The sequence below is a fragment of the Ursus americanus genome, chromosome 1 (assembly GCF_024610735.1).
Source record: "Ursus americanus isolate L20-20 chromosome 1, mUrsAme1.1.p, whole genome shotgun sequence".
Taxonomy (NCBI): domain Eukaryota; kingdom Metazoa; phylum Chordata; class Mammalia; order Carnivora; family Ursidae; genus Ursus; species Ursus americanus.
Window position 1 is genome coordinate 77459378 of NC_142127.1, and position 17667 is coordinate 77477044.

The window sequence follows — 17667 nt, forward strand, 5'->3', positions numbered from 1 at the left end:
GGCTCCTTTTAGCTCCTTCCAAATGTAAATATATTACCTGAGAAGGGTACTAAGTTAACTCATTAGCACCTCCTAACACTTGAGCAGAGTTTACTTTATCAGATTAACTACAGAAAACAATGTCCTGAGGCAATGGAACTTCAATTGCATAGATGTTGACAAGGACAAGGTAATATGGAAAGTAAATAAATAAAATTCCATCTTACCTTTGTTTGTGGATATGCGCTTTCTGGGTTGGTTTTGTTTACAACCTCATTTGATCCTCATAGATCTCACTTCAATACAGGAGGCTCAATGAGCTTCAAGCATGGACCCAACCTTAAAGAGCTAGTAAATGGCAAAGATAGAGCTGGAACTCAGACCTTCTAACTCTGAAGTGCAAAAGAGGCCTGGATATCTGGAGCCCAGAATGAGAACACTGAAGAAGACAAAATAGTAGAGTGAGGGCTTCTTAAAGAAGAGACCAAAGGTGGGGTACCATCCCCTTCATAAAGGGATCCCCTTAGGCTCCCTCTTGTACATAGGTTTCAGTTTCTAGATTTGTCCCCATCTTATTTACACTGAATCCTGTGCAGGACAATTTCATTGGTGACCTGTAATGGCCTCATGTTCCATTCACAAATACCTTCCCCAGAACATTCATGGCTGTGTTGTTTTACCCACAGCTAAAAGCAAAATAAGATATTTCAACATTCCTAGAAAGCAATCTTCAAATTATACCTACAGAATATGTTATGATTTAAGAAAATTCTAGCTTCATTTTTCCTATTCTTGACTATATATGTGATATTAAAAAAACTATTGATAATTACCCCCTGTTTTAGGTATTTGAAATCCAGGGGCATGGTGGATTTTAATGGCAAAAGATAGACTAATTTTACATTCTTCCCTGTAGAAAACACTCTAAAAAAAAGGATTCTTACTGAGTTTGCCAGTTCTACAAGTTATACATATTTGTAGCTTTCAACATTAGAGATTCAAACATTAGAGAAGTATATAAACAAGATAGTGGTGTTCCCCTCTTCCCCTCCCCATAATCCTGTTCTTCAGCATGAACCATAGTGAATAGCTGGGCAACTCTTCTCTCAGACTTTTTATTTTACAGAGCACTTTCACATACTTCATCTCATTGAAAGCTCACAACAGCAGTATTCAATTATAAATGTGAGATTGGGGAAATTGTTTTCCAGTGAACTTTAATAACCTTCTCACAAAAGGGAGCTACCATGACTGACTACCTTCTATTCACATTTTTGCAAACCCAGGCTGGGATTGATTCACTGTGACCTTTCCTGCTCAATTCATATAGCAAAGAGCAGACTGGGCTGTGGAGAGCAGAATCAATCCAAAATCTGCTAAGCATTTGGGTTCTATCAGCTACAGCCTTAGCTAAACACAGAACATTTGCATGGGTAATAGATAAAGATGGAGCAGTCTTCCAAAACACTATAAAGGATGCTTCTTCAAGATCACTAATAAAGAAAAATGTGGGGCTAGCTGGTCTAAACTCTGGTATAAAATTGAGTTCAAATTGGAGTAAATTGTGGTATTTCCTCCCATAGAAGTAGGTAGAGATAGACTGAACACACCAATTACCACTGGAGATAAAGTAGCAGCTCTCCAATTAATGGAATAAAACAAGTCCCCCCAGGCTAACAGCATAGTCTTGGGGTTAGCTGCTTAATTAGTGGGCTCTTTGTTCTAATAGATCTTTTAGATAAGATCTTGAAATCAAGTCGGATGAGGGGAGGAGGGAATTGGAGAGAGCTTGGAGTCTTAGGTGAACCTGGTTACCATATTTTTAAACTAGACTAATGGAAAGATAAGGACCTTGATTCCGAAGAGCCAAATCCACCTTATCTCTTGAATTAGTTTGTGTATAATGAACTGTTTATTTTGGCCTGGAAAGTTGCTTCAGTGAACCCATTATGATGGCCAAGGACTAACCATGATTAAATTTCCCTCCAAGGACAATTAAAGGATAGTAAATATCTTTATCTTCCTCCAGTTTCCAAATCATGAGCAAAAATATTTACGAGGTAAAATCTTTATTACTGTGGCTTTAACCCTTGGTGCTTGCATGCTTTAGCTCTTCGGTCACAACCAGTAGCAGGAGGAAGTGGTGACGCAGTGGATTTGATTTCCACTGAAACAAAAAGCAGCAAGTCTCTGAGCTCCCTGGGCACTGAGCAAAATGCTGAGTGACTTGGAATAGTGTGACCTAGCTTAAAATGTTGTAATGGCCCCTCTAGTGATTCATGTCCACACAAAACAAACAGCTATCTTTCTAACCCTTCACAGCCTAGGCGGGGCCTCCATCACAGAGCAGCCTTTGGTCGGCTCTGCCGGCTTTGATGATGCAACTCTGGCAGCCAGTCTAAGAGGGAAAAGGACATTCGGGGAATTTTAAGTGGCTTGGATCAGCAGTTGTCATGTACAATTGATGTTCATTTATATTTCACTAGCCAAAATCTAATGCTGCCCAAAATTGGGAAAGAAATATTTCAAATACTAATCAGGTCCAATCCTGCTTTAATGTAAAAAATGAGCTGTCCTACCTTTTTCAATCGTAGTCTCAGAAGGGAGATTTAATGTTTCCTGACAGTGCTTTAAATACTTTGCTGTTCAGACTTCAATGAATCCACAATAATTATATCAGTTAAACAAGCTTGGTTTTTCCAAAGCTGTTTCAAGCTGAGGGTGCTTTTGAAATCCTTATCTTGGCATTCATCCTTTGATACCATGTTTAATAGAAGAAGGGCTAATACTCAGATGGATCACCACTTAACTATTTAACCCGTTTACCTATTAGTTGTTTTTGTTTTTTGTTTTGTTTAGACTATCAACTCCGTATTCTACAGTTTCCCAGCCTCCTCCCTTCCAGGAAGCTTAACTGAACAGAATATAGGAACCATATGCTATTCCCAGTGGAGAGTTTCAGGGAAGGCCCAGTGGTGGTTTTTAATTCCCAGAAGATCAAGCAATGAAGACGTCAGTAGATTATCATTAAGAACTGACTTAACATTTAGTGTCCAACTCAGCCTTTTATAAGAGCTTTTATGTTGTCATTTCTATGAAGGAGGTTAAAAAAATATCTTTGTTTCACAGATAAAGTGTGAATTATCAATATACCATTGTTTTAGGGAGAAAAAGTACCAGCATCTCTAGGTGGAAATTAGTTCTACCCATCCCTCATGACTCCCTCAAGATGTCTAACAATTTCATCATAATTTTGGCTTCAGTCAGCATTCATTCTTACTGAACCACACTCTCCCATAAAATGAGATCTTCTCGATCTGTTGTATTGGCAATCTCTAGATTGCCTTTACAACGACTGAACAAACAAAAGAACAAACAAAAGTTGAGAATGATTTTCCTTCAGAAGAGCAGCCAAAGTGCACTAAACACATTAACATAAAGCCATAATGCAAGTGTAGGAAGCAGAAGACTTCTCCCCCGTGTTGAGTGGAGCAGTGAGCCCAGCCTCCTGGAGAAGCATGAAAACGGTAGCTGCAGATGCTCTTTATTTGTTCAGATGACCGCTGAATTTCCACAGCAGAATCTGTCTTAGCTTCTTTGAGAGTATAAACAATACCCCTACAAACCAGTGATCACATGTGGGAACCCTTTTATTGTTTTTCCATAAACAAATGTCCTGTATAAAAACAGATTAGAAGTCATGGAGTGGATGCTTACTAATAACAAAAGAAATTATCAAAGGGATGAACATAAATGGTTATAAAAGAGCGGGTCTTGCATAACACAAACATTACAGGGTCAAAATATAGGAGACATCATAGCAAACAAGGTTTGCTTTGAACTTCTCATTCAACATTTAATATGTTTTCTCTTAATTTTCTAATAAACAACTTTTGTTATTTTACATTTGACTCTTATAAATCCAAACATTCATAATTTTGCTCTGTTTTTTAATTCTGCCATATCCATTTACATGATGCTCCAAGATTCATATCAGCAACTAAATTTGTTATTTTCACTTTCAGTGGGAATTCTTTTGATATTAATAGGCTGTTTTAGAGAAAGTTACTACTTAGGCAGAGTCTGGACTGGTTGTAGGATTATTGCTAAATTGGGATATTATAGTGGTAAAACTTCCAAATGGGGGAGTCAGAGGACACAATCTAGTTCTAATTTTGCCCTTTATTAATTGCATGAGCTACTTAATAGGGTATATTTTAAACTCCCCACTACATTTTATAGGAAGTATATGTGTACGTCGTTAGATTAAGCTATGCATAAGGGTGGTCATTTGCCCAAATCAAAACTTCACTCCTTAGGTGTCATCAACTAGTCTTCTAATCCACTAATCTAACCAGCCTCCAGAGGTGCTTTCTAGCAAAAATTCAGCTATCTTAACCTTCTAAAAACACCACCAGAATATCCTTAATTAGCATAATTTCTGTTAAAAATGGCTTTTCATTTGTAGGATTAATGTGTGTCAATTAGCATTAAGGATGTTAGAAATGGGTGAAACTGGTTGAAATGGAGATTTTAAAGATACATGGATTGTATAAAATATTCTAGAGACTTTCCTCACCTGTATAAACAGAATAAGAACCTAGAAAACCTGGTGGCCTGTACCCTTAGGGATATTGTTTCCTAGCTTGTCCTGTGTCTAGCCATTGACTCAACCCTCAGTCTACTGCTGGCCTGATATCTACTATATCAGACTACAATCTTCTATGTTATATAAGCTGTTTTGTGCTCGCTTCCTAATAAATGTTTAATATGCATCTTTATGAGTGGCCAGATTTGGCCAGAGATTTAGTTTCAATATAAACTGGTAAAGAGGTTGTGTGGAAGATAGTTACTCCTCATTTATCTCTAATTTTTGGTGGTTCCCATTATCCACAAAGTAACTTTTACAATATTGCCCTTCACTCAGCATTGATTTCTCTTTAGCCCTGTCCCAGAAATTTGTGATGTCACCTAGGTGCCTGTGGGCAATTAAGAGGCTTAAGGGGCCTTGTCCCCATGTTTTCAATATGGCTGCAGCACCTCCAGGCATACAATGCAGAAGGAGAGAGAACACAGGCCTTTCACAAAATAACAGTTTGCCTTCTTATTCAAGAAAGAAAGCTTTCTCTGGGGAAATTCATTTGTATTAACATAGGCCAGAAGTTTGTCATCCTCTAGCTGCAAGGGAGTTGGGAAAGGGGATAATTTTATTTTATTTTTTTATTTTTATTTTTTTAAAGATTTTATTTATTAATTCGATAGAGAGAAACAGCCAGCGAGAGAGGGAACACAAGCAGGGGGAGTGGGAGAGGAAGAAGCAGACTCCCAGTGGAGGAGCCTGATGTGGGGCTCGATCCCAGAATGCTGGGATCACGCCCTGAGCCGAAGGCAGACGCTTAACAACTGCGCCACCCAGGCGCCCCCAGGAAAGAGGATAATTTTAACAGGACATATCACCATCCTGAACAAAATGAAATTCTGACAGGAAGGAAAAAAGGGGAATGGATATTGACAGGCAACTAGTAGTACTTACCATTCCCTATTACCATTACTATTTAGCAGTCAATTTAACAGGTAATTTACATACTTACCATCTCTACCATGACCCATCAACCATTTTCCACAGGATGAAACTGAGCATCACAGACTTTTAGAAACTTGACCAAGAAAGTGGCAAATTCATGATTTGAATCTAGAACGTCATTCATAGCAATAGTAATCATAGTTAACATTGGTCAAATACTTGCTGTGGGTCAGATATTCTGCTAGGTGTTTTTTTATGTGTGTGAACTCATTTCCTCCTCATAGAATCCCTCTGAAGAAGGTGCTTTTATTGTCCTCACTTATCAGATGAGGATACCAAGTCTTGGAGAAGTGAAGGGACTTGCTTAGAGTCACACAGATTATAAGAAGTGAGGCTTGAGTTTAACTCAGTTCTGTGTGAATCCTTAGCTCTTGACCGCTCTACTACACAGCTTCTGCAAAACTCACTCATTCAAACTGTAAACACTACCACCATCATGCTAGGGTAGGCACCAAAAGAACAAGCCAATGGTTAAATACCAATAAGGTAGCTAATAAGTACTCCACTTAGAAGGATTAAATAGAGGAGAATCCCTGAGAAAGGAAGCTGAAGATACAAGAAACAGCAAGAAAATGATTGAGGTGAAGATACAAGAAATAGCAAGAAAATGATTGAGGTCCAATCATGTTAGCTCTGTACCAGAATATGCACTTCATGTTTTTCCCCGATACAAAGGGCCTCTTTTTCTGCATTGGTGTGTATTCTTGATGAAGTCATGAGGAAATATCTATCACAGAAGATGACCATTGCTTGTTGCCTATCCAATAACCATTCTCCATTCATTACTAACAGAATCCCCATCTTACCAAGAGCAACATTAGACTTGGTTAAAATGATTCACTTCCACAGATTTCACTGCCTCTATGGGGTGGCCATATGGCACAAAGCTGGCCAATGTAAGTACAGTCTTTTGGTTAGGGCTTCCTGAAAAGTTATGTTTATCATTGAAAAAAGACAGGCTTGCGCTTGCTTTGGCAGCACAGATACTAAAATTGAAATGATACAGAGAAGATTAGCAGGCCCCTTGGACAAAGATGACATGCATATCTCTGAAGCATTCCATATTTTGCACAGTTCCCAGAGGTCACTTGACACTTTGTTGGTTAATACCAAGGAAACTACATGAATCAAAGCACATCATGTGGCATCCAATGTTGAAATTGTAATTTTCCCCTACAAAAATTGAGAAAGAGGGAGGGAGAAAGTGACAAGCTCAGCTCACTCCTTTTTTGCCCTTTATTCCTTCCTCTTCTTCGGGCCTGGAATACTGTTGTGATGTCGAGTGGGGCAGCAGCCATCTTATGAGCATGAAGATTATAATCTCACACTAAGGATGGCACAGTGGAGAGAGAAACATCTGCTTAAATGCTAAGTCCCTGATAACATTCCGGAGTCTCCATACCAGCCTATTTCTGGATTTGTGACGATTTATGAAAAATAGACTAGTTAAGCTGCTGTTGTGTTGTGGTGGTGTTATTGTTACATGAAGCTGAAAATTACTGATAGAGATGGCCATGCTATTCTCCACTTCAATCGGATTTATTTTTGGTTTACTACCAAAGTCATCTCCAGGTAGGGCATATCATTGTCATTGCTCCTGCTTTGACTGCATGGGGGACTAGGTGTGATGCTAATTAGTCTGGAAGGAGTGGGTTTACAGCTTCTTTCTTTGCACTAAAGAAGGCCTCAGAGTAATAAAGTGACATTGTGCAAAGAACAGAGGCTTTGGCAATCTAATCTTCGTGACAATTTCACTCACTCTCTATGATCTTCAGCTTTCTTATCTCTACAATGAAGACTCTACTATCTACTTTAAATATTTACTAAGTGGTGCGTGAAATGCCTAATTCAAGTGGTACATATGTGTACAGTTGTCTTTATTATGAACTCCCCTCACTAATACAAATGGAACAAATCACCTTATCCTTTCCTCCTTCTTTCTCAATGCATCCCTCGTCTTCTTGTTATAATGTTCTTCGGCAAAACATCTGCCCCTAGAGTTTGGCCTTGGTTTTCATTTTATCCGGATTTTGTATGCTTAAAAGAAGTGGGTAGAAAAGGAATTGGGGAGAAGGAAAAGGTCCATAGAGGATGACCCTCGGCAAGGACGACTCTGCTGTTGGGCAGAGGAAAACCTACAAGAAGACAGCATGCAAACATCTCCCCCTTCCTCGGAACTTCCTTTCTTCCCCATGTGAAGATGAAGACCCAAGTTCGTGACCATATCTATAGGTTCACAAAGTATATCAACATTTTTAATTAGAGTTTTTAGTGAGAGCTAAGTCTTCTGACATGTGCTCTTAGAATAAAGTCATAATCATCTATAGTACATATTTATAATACACACATATATATGCCACATACATATTTATATATAACATTGGAGTCTGTTACCATGGCAACTATTGCGGTACTAACAAATTAAGCATTGTGACTTCACTGTAATAAGAAAAAAGAAATTCAAATGAAACACCAAGCATTTGTTTAAGCACAAATATCCTTAGTAATTAAATACACAGAATCAATACAGAAAACCACAAATTAATGTTTAGAAGCCTTTTCTAATATGAAACCTGGCTTTGCTGTTGTTTTCCCTTTCCCACTGCATTACATTATACATCTTTATAAATTAAGTTCGGCACCGGGTTAACAAGAACAGATCTGCTGTATTGGAGCTCTCATACCCCGCAAAGCTCAGCTTTCATTCTAAATAGTTACACCTTCCACAGTCAGTGAGAAAGATTTTATGGCTCTTTTTATTCATCAAAAAGAGGACTTTTAAAAAGAAAGCTCAAATGTGAAGTTGGTCTTACATCCACTGTTTCATTCAGACAACATGTAGAACTACCCCTGGGGTTTTGAATACATTAACATCCTTTCACAATTAACCCTAATAGGACAAGTGTAGCATTTTTTTTTCCAAGCAGATATATTCAAAGCTGAAAAATACATAGTGTTTAAATAGATCTCATTATATCAGCTACACCAAATCTCTCCTCTTTATATACAGAGAATTGTACCTCTTTTCACTGTCATGCAACATTAAAATAGGAAGGCATACACAAGGATGACATGGATTTGACAAAAAATTAATGATTTGTACATCACTTTAATGCTTCGAATCTGCAATTCATGTATGCTAATTAGTTCATAATGGGCTGTTGAAGAACAGAACTCATCCTGCTGCTTCCCGAGTTTCTGGAAGCTCTGATTCAGCGCAGACTTGCCTGGTTGCCTGCTGGATTCTGGGCTGTAACCCGGCAGATCTATGAGAGCTTTTCCCCCTCACACACACAATTGTTTCCTGGATGTGGTGCTTTAATCTATCAGAGTTACGATGGCATATCTCAAATAAGTGGTTCCTGGGTGCCACGGTTCATACCAGGAGCGGTAGCACGGCACCGCTCTAGCCAGATGATCGATTTCTGGGTTTTAGGCTGTCAGGCTATACCTCAGAGGGCAGCTGTCAGCTTCCCAAATGGATGAAGTTGCATTATGCAGCACATTTTGAAAATATATGTACAACTTTTTTTTTTTAAATTTATTTACAGATAAAAAAAGGCTGTAAAACTTAGAGAGAGGAAACAAAGAGGGGCACGGAGAGATCAGATATCTTCTCTTACTGTGAAATCGTGTATATCTCCCCAGTGCAAGAAAAGCAGCTACCGAGTCCCTTTTTCCTCTGGTCTTTGTGCTGTTGAGGTGGAGACAGACCGTCACACCAGCAGGAGAGTGTGAGGCTGAACGGCTTCACAAACCAAAGGTAAAAACCAGGGCTTGCTGGAAGCTGCGAGATTTGAAAACAAGTTGCTCTGTTTTTACTGGAGAGAAAACTGATTTTGCCTGATCTCATGATAGCGGCCTGACCCAATGTGTTTCTCGTATCACATCTGCTGATCTGTACACCCAGCGGCTGCGCATGTCCAGACAGGAGACTACACAGAGGAAACAAGCACTAAATTCGCTTCTAGGTTTGAAGTATCAGAGGCCTGATGCCTGAAAATTTCTCTTGAAGTCTCCAAAGTGAAAATGCATTTAATTTAAAAAAAAAAAGGTGTGTTTTTTTTTAATTGGAAATTTGAACTAGTGGTCATAATGGAAGAATGGAGCCAGGCCAGGGGAAAAATTACTCCCAATGTAGTTGAGCTATTAATGGATTTTAGATGATCAGGAATACATACTTTATGAACATGCAGAATAACGTACACTAAAAGAGAGTTTAAAAGTGATCGAGTTAATAAGAATTATTTTGTTTATAGTTTTATTTAAGGTCTTTATACAAGCAAGGAGGTAGAAAATGTACAAATAAGAATAGGTGTTTAATAAATGTTGAATGAATGAAGGATACTCTTCAAAAAATGTTGTGACTTGGAGAGCATGAGTGACTCAGTTGGTTGAATGTCTGACTCTTGATTTTAGCTCAAGTCATGATCTTGGGGTCATGAGTTCAAGCCCCGTGTCAGGCTCTATGCTGGGTATGGAGCCTGCTTGTGATCCTCTTTCTCCCTCTTCCTCTGCCCCTCCCCTTGCTTGAGCTCTAAACAAACAAACAAACAAACAGACAGACAAATAAATAAATAGAATCTTAAAAAATGTTTTGACTTAAGGAATACATGAAATGATATTCCTACCTTAGAGGCTGCTCATGGCTGTCTAGTCAGCACCAGGAAAACTCACAGAGATGTAGACAGTGATGACAACATTTGATCTGCATTGGACATCTGAATAACACTTCTTGTGAAGGAAACCAAACCACAAACTTAAAGCTCCCTCCGCTGGTTGGGTTATTCAAATCTGTAGATTTTAAGTTGTGTTTGGTAAACATGTAGGAATATGATGGTTGTTGGGTCATTTAGTAGATGTATGCTTAGCTTTTTGAAAACTGTTTTCCAAAGTGGTTGTACCATTTTACATTCCTGCCAACGGTGTGTGAGAGTGCCTGTTCCTCCATATTCGTGCCAACACCTGAAACCTTTTAAGTTTGGATAGTCTAGTAGGCTTGTCATTAGATCTTGCTATGGTTTCCATCTGCATCTTTCTCATGAGTAGTGATGTTCAGCATCTTTTCATGTTCTTATTTGCCATCCATATATTTTCTTTGGTGAAGAAACTCTTCAAATTTTTTGCCTGTGTTTTACTTGTTTGTCATTTTAAATTATTATTGTCATCAAGTTTTGAGAGTTCTTTATACATTCTGGATACAGTCTTTTATCTGATATATAATTTGCAAATATTTTCTCCTAGTCTGTGTCTTCTCTTTTCATTCCCTTAGCCTACTTTTTGAAGAGCAGACATTCTTCATTTTGATGAAATTATATGTCATATATATATATATATATATATATATAGAGAGAGAGAGAGAGAGAGAGAGAGAGAGAATAGTGTGTGTATATATATATATATATTTTTTTCTTTTGGTTTCTCCTTTCCCCAATCAGTCTGCTAGAAGTTTATCTATTTGATTATCTTCTCAAAAAATGGATTTTGTTTTCATTAATTTTTATCCATTGTTTTTCTATTTCCTTGAATTTTGCCTTTATCTTTATTATTGTTACACATTTCATTTGCTCTTCTTTTCTACATCTTAAGGTGGATGCTAAAGTTCTTGATTTTAGACAAAAAAGAAATGAAACCATATGTCTATGCAAAGATGGATGTACAAATATTTATAGAAGTTTTATTTTTAATAGACAAAACCTGGAAACTACTGAAATGCTCATCATCATGTGGATAAATACATAAATTGTGCTATATTTATACAATGGACTATTACTCAGCAATAAAAAGAGAAGAAGTGTTACACAAACTGTGTGGCTACATCTGAAAATAATTACACTAGTGAAAGAAGCCAGAAAAAAAAAAAAAAGGAAATACTATATGATGCCATGTATACAAAATTATAGAAAAATACAAAGTAATCTATACTGACACAATAATAAGTAGAGAAATAAGAAAACAATAAGCAAAAGATTTCAACAGCTATTTCATAAAGAAATATATATGTATGGCCAAGGAGTCTATGAAAAGATGCTCAACAATATTAGTCATCTGGGAACTACAAATTAAAACCACAGTGAGATACCACTATACAGCCATTAGGATGGCTAAACTTAAGAAGAATGATAACATAAAACATTGGTGAGGATGTGAAGAAGCTGGAATTTTAATACATTGCTGGAGCCATTGCTGGAATGTAAAATGGGAAGACCACTTTGAAAATTTGACACTTTCTTGAAAAAGTTGAAGATATGATCCCTAGGATCCAGTAATTTCTCTTCTGTGTGTGTACCCTAGAGAACAGAAAGCATATGTCCACATAATATATGAATATTCATAGCAGCTTTATTCAAAATAAATCAGAACTGGAAAGAATCCTTCTCTTGCTCTGGGGACTCCGATTACATGTATATTTGATGTTTAAAGTCTCACTGATGCTCTGCTCATTTTAATTTTCAATATATTTGTTTAATTCTTTGCAATTTTCATTTTAGATAGCTTCCATTGCTATTGACTTCAAGCTCACTAATTTTTTTTTCTCCAATGTTTAATCTGCTGTATTTTTTATCTCAAAAAGTGTAGTTTTCATCTTTAGAAGCTCAGTTTGGACCTTTTTTATATCTTCTGTGTCTCTAGTCTTCATGTGCAATCTTTCCTCTAGTCTCTTAAACTTATGGAATGCTGTCATAATAACTCTTTAATGTCTTCCTACTAATTCTAACATCTGTATAATTCGTAGATCAGTTTTCATTGATTGATTTTGTCCTCATTATGGGTCATACTTTCCTGCTTCCAAATGCTAATTGAGAATGTTAATTCTATTCATTTCTGAATGGATGTCAGGCATTGTAAATTTTAACTTTTTGGATGCTGGATATTTTTGTATTCCTGTAAATATTCTTGACATTCTGGGATACAGTTGAGTTGCTTACAAATATGTCAACTCTTTCAGAATCTGCTTTTAGGCTTTGTTATGTGGAACTAGAGCAGCCTTTATTCAAGTGTTACCTTTGTCTCAATATCAAAGCTAAACCTTTTCAGAACTTGAGGACTCTACAATGCCTCCTTAATTATGAGATTTTCCACTCTGCCTGGTGGACACAGGAACTATTCCTGGCTTTGTGTGAGTTCCTGGTACTCTGCTCTCTAATATTTTCAGAGTTGTTTCCCTGGACCTGGACAGTACCCTTACAAACATGTGTTGATCAGCTCAGCTGAAGACTCCAGCAGAACTCTCTATAGATCTCTGATTCTCTGTCCTGCAAACTCTAACCACACAGACTCCCTTCTCTCCCCAACTCCAGGAAACTACTGTACTCTATCTGGGATCCCACTCTCTGCACTTCAGCTAGAAACTCTCTCCATGCAGCAAACTAGGGCAAGTGTAGGGCTCACTGCATTTATTTTCTATCTCTCAGGGTTCATGTCTCATTGCTTCATGTCCAAAGTCTTGATAACCATTGCACCATATATTTTATCTAGTTTGTCATTTGTTTCAGGAAGGAAGGCAAATCTGGTCCCTGGTATTTAGACATGGCTGGAAGCAGAAATCCAAGTCTAATTTTGCCCCACTATTCAATGAGGTCTTTTGATGAACAGTTTTTAATTTTGAATAGGTCCATGTTATCGACTTTTTTCTTTCATCATTAGTTCTTTCATTTATCATGGGAGACAAAATTTTGCCTATCCCAAAGCTATGGAGATTTTCTCCTATGTTTTCTTTAAAAATGTTATAGTCTTAAAGTTTATTTTTGTGTATGAAACATGGTAGAGTTCAAGGATTATTTTTCTTCTGTGGCTATCCAGTTGTTCCACCACACTTGTTGAAAAGACTGTCCTTTTCCACATTGAATTACCCTGGAATCCAAGGCCCTTTGCCATCTTTGAAGTGAAATTGTGTTTTCATTCTCACCAATCCCTCCTCCACATTGAACTTCAAAATCTAGTTCTCTATAGCAATTATCTTTTCCTTTTTTTTTAAATCACAAAATTTTCTGAGCACATATTTTACACAAGGCACTGTGCTAAGGTCTGTGAAGAATACAACAAAGTAAAATATAGTGTCTGCTTTTCTAAGAAGCTCTCAATTTTGTAAAGAAGTATGAAGTTACAAATAGTACTTGGGGGTAAAAGAAAGGTCAGATGGTTGGTTGAGATGAATCAAGAAAGAAGAGTCAAATACAAAAATGGCCAAAAACTTCTGGTTGGAAAATGGAAAAGGATATTGTGTTAGGCATAATAATGGACTCAGAGATGTCCAAGTCTTTATCATTGCAACTGTGAAGATATTACCTTATGTGGCAAAAGGGGACTTTGTAAATGTGATTAGCTTAAAGATCCTGAGAAGGAGAGATGATCCTGGGTTATCTGGGTGGGCCCAATGTAATCACCAGGGTTCTTATAAGAGAAAGCAGAAGGCAGGAGAGTCAGAGAAGGAAATATGACAATGGAAGCAGGAATCAGAGTGATGGGATTGCTGGAAGTGGCCATGAGCCAAGGCTTGAAGGCAACTTCTAGAAGTTGAAAAAGGTAAGACAGCAAATTTTCCCCTAGAGTCTCCAGAAGGAACAGAATTCTACTGAAACCTTAATTTTAGTCCAGTGAAACCCATTTTGGACTTCTGAACTTCAGAACTATAAGGTGATACATTTGTGTTGTTTCAAACCACTAAGTTTGTGGTAATTTGTCACAGTAGTGCTAGGAAAGTATTACAGGTATTGAATAGAAGGGTTGCTTTTTGCCCTAGTCCTGAGTGTGGTTGCCAGGGAAGTGAACTTTCCACATGGAGTCTTCCTCATACAGTGGAGATCATTTACCTATCAGTGAATGAAGGACTAAATTCCAAGTGCCTGTTACTTTCTGTTAACATCTGTTGCTACAATAAATATTTTGACTCAAAATGAGTTTTTAGGGAAACTTTTCTGTATTTGTAGCAAACACTGGCTTCCTGTGAATCAAAAGGAATTCCCTACCCCTAGAGGGGACCCAAACTATACAAGGACTGAAGAGAGGCAATGGTTTTACAAGACCTGGAATCCAAAATGCTATAATATTTGTAGCACCCCGAATGGAAAATCCTCCTTCCCTTTGTAAAATTGAAATCTATTCTTCAAACTTCCTACTTATGTTCAGAAACATGAGCCTGAATATCCCTAAACAGAAGACTGGTTGTATATGACTCTTGGCCATCTTTCTTTTCAGCTTGATTTCCTGTGCTTGAAGGAATTTTCTAGTATTTATCCAGTCAAGTTCTTGTCATAATGCATGGATACCCTTGTGTCCACATGATGTTAAGTCCAATACTTCTTTATTAATGAACATTCTTTAATAACCAGCATAAGTTGTCTCTGTAAAGACCAAGCAAATGCAGGTCTTTTGCCCAGATCGTTACATTGCTCTCAGCAGTGTTAGAGATAAAATGCAGAGAGCTGAGTGGTGGCCTTCCTATCCCTGGTGGGAACAGAGCTGCAGGACACATGGTTGTCACTTTGGGTTGTAAAAGTCCTCTCTGCATGTGGGGATCTGCACAGACAAGCAATGAGCTGAACGTGCACAAGCATTGTGTTGGATGAGAACCTTGCTCCTGGCTAAATAGCAAATAGCAGTGCTCATTGTTGAGGCTAATCCCCACTCACTTGGCCTCTCTGTGAGAAATGAATAATGCTCCACAGCCTCATATGTCCAGGCATTGTGCTGTAAATCCAGGCAAGTCTAGGTGGAGACAATGGGCTTAACTAGATTAGATCGCTCCACTGTATTTAAGGGGGGGGGGGACCTTCATAAGGTCCTTGCCAAGCAAGTCAAGACAAGATTTCAAAACACACCAGGTGAGACAAGAGGATGTTCATGAGCAGAATTAAGTTTGCAGTGTCCTAGATCTCTTTGGCGAATTATTTTTCAGACGGGTAATACTTCCACATTCAGACTGTGTCTGCATAGGATTAAGAAGATGGTAAAAATTTAAAAATTCAGATAACCATTCTTTCCTTTCTTGACCATATGATATCAAGAAATTGGTTTGGCTGACTTAACTTTCTTTATATTTATTTTAGTTGATTAGAAGAATTCACTTTAAGAAGGTTTTTATTTTGAAATGGGTTTAATGTGCATTTATAGTGTGTTCCCACTTTAAACACACACACACACACACACACACACACACACACACACACACACACACACCCTTCTTCCATCTCTTCTTTCAATCTCCTGACCTGGGAGATTCTCAAAATGACAGAGGCTAGGGGCACCTGGGCGGCTCGGTCATTTAAGCGTCTGACTCTTGATTTCAGTTCAGTTCATGATCTCAGGGTTGTGGGATCAAGCCCCCCCCATCAGGATTGAGCCCCCCCTCCTTTGGGATGAGACCCATGTCGGGCTCCATGCTGGACGTGGAGCCTTCTTGAGATTCTCTCTGTCACTTTGTCCTCTCTCTCTCTAATACAAAAAATTATTTTTTTAAATGACCAAAGCTTAAACAATACTAGTATAATTGAGCTGTATTTATTCTAAATTTTTATGCTATCATTGGCTCTCAGAATACTGATATCTAGATTTTCTGTTTGTGAAGTTGCCAATGAAATGGTGTATAGAGGCTGGGAACAGAGTTTGAAGAAATCTGGCTTGGAGAAATACTGCGGGAGCGTAAATCTCTTAGAAGCCTGTTGACCTAGAGGGTGTATGCTGATTCATGTGAATTGTGGCATTCACCAGGCAGGTGAGAACACTTTCAAGGTAGGAGGAGTTCAAGGGAGTTTGGTCCTATGTGTTAGATGATTAGGCAAAGAGAATTTAATGCAGAAAAACTCTATAAACAAAAGTAGTGAGTAGTGGACTCAAGGTTCAGCCTGTTTTTTTAGAACAATTTTGACTTGAGATTAGGAGGTCCAGGTACAATGGACCCTCTTTCCTTGACAGCTACAGAGCAATAAAAGATGTTTCAGTCTTAATTTGGAAATGAAACTGACATATAAGTATGATAAAGTCTAAGCCATTTACACGCAAGTGGCCTCAATGCACTTACTTTACACAATAAATGAATTATTTTGCACCTGAAATGTGCAAGATTCCAGCTAGGCAATCAGAGTTCAGTAGTGGGCAAGACAGACATGGTTCTTATCTTCAGTGGAGAAGACAAATGGGATAGGATGAGGAATACCCCCACCTCCAAAGATGTCCACATCATAATCCGTGGATCCGTGGATCCGTGGACTCTGTAAATATGTTATCTTACACAGCAAAAGGGACTTTGCAGATGGGATTAAGTTAAGGTTCTTGAGATAGACAGATTAGTCTGGATTATCTAGATGGAGCCCAATGTAATCTCAAGGGTCCATATAAGAGGGAGGCAAGAGGACCAGAGTCAGAGTCGTGATAACCAAGCAGGGGTGGAAGCAGAGAGAAGATGCTCCACCACTAGCTCTACAATAGAAGAAGGGGCCACAAACCAAGAAATGCAGGTGACCTTCAGCGCTGGAAAAGGCAAGAAGATAGATTCTTCCCTAAAGCCCCCAGAGGGAGCCTGGCTCTGCAGACCCCTTGATTTTGGTCCGGTGACACCCAGCTCAGATTTCCAATCTCTGCAACTATAACATAAGAAATGTGTGTTGTTTTAAGCCACTACATTTGTGGTGATTTGCTACAGGAGCCATAGGAAAGTAATAAATTTAATATTCAAAAAATGAGCAAATAACCGTTCTCAATGCCATTTCACGATCATTGCTGGGAGTGCCATGAAGGGAAAGCACAGAAAGCCAACAGAATCCTAATCCAAAACAGGACCAGAGCTGACCTCCCTCAGCTTGGTCTTTCCTGGAAGATACCAGAGTAAGTTGACCAGGAGAAGACAGGGAGTGATGTGATGTGCTCAGAACAACCTCCATAACACCCCCGCACCTGAAGCTGTGTGACGCACCAGGGGCAAGGCAGGGATGGAGGCGGCGGGGCTGCAGCAAAGCCAGCAAGGGGACAGCCCCCAAAGGCTCAACATGAAGGGCACTTGGTAGGGCTTGGTGGACTACTGCGAGTTTAGATTTTGCCCCAAATGGATGCTAAGATCAGATTCAGCTTTTTGGGAGATCACTCTGCCTCTGTGTGGGGAATCGATA

General features: G+C 38.5%; 1 long non-coding RNA gene and 1 other non-coding gene across 2 annotated transcripts in view; both read left to right on the forward strand.

Annotated features, from left to right (window-relative positions):
* The window catches only part of LOC148110800 (uncharacterized), a 183632-nt gene that overhangs the window by 66064 nt on the left and 99901 nt on the right, over positions 1 to 17667 (forward strand). The window lies entirely within an intron of this gene.
* On the forward strand, positions 6526 to 6632 carry LOC123798334 (U6 spliceosomal RNA). The gene has a single exon (XR_006781256.1). It is a non-coding gene; the product is annotated as a U6 spliceosomal RNA (small nuclear RNA).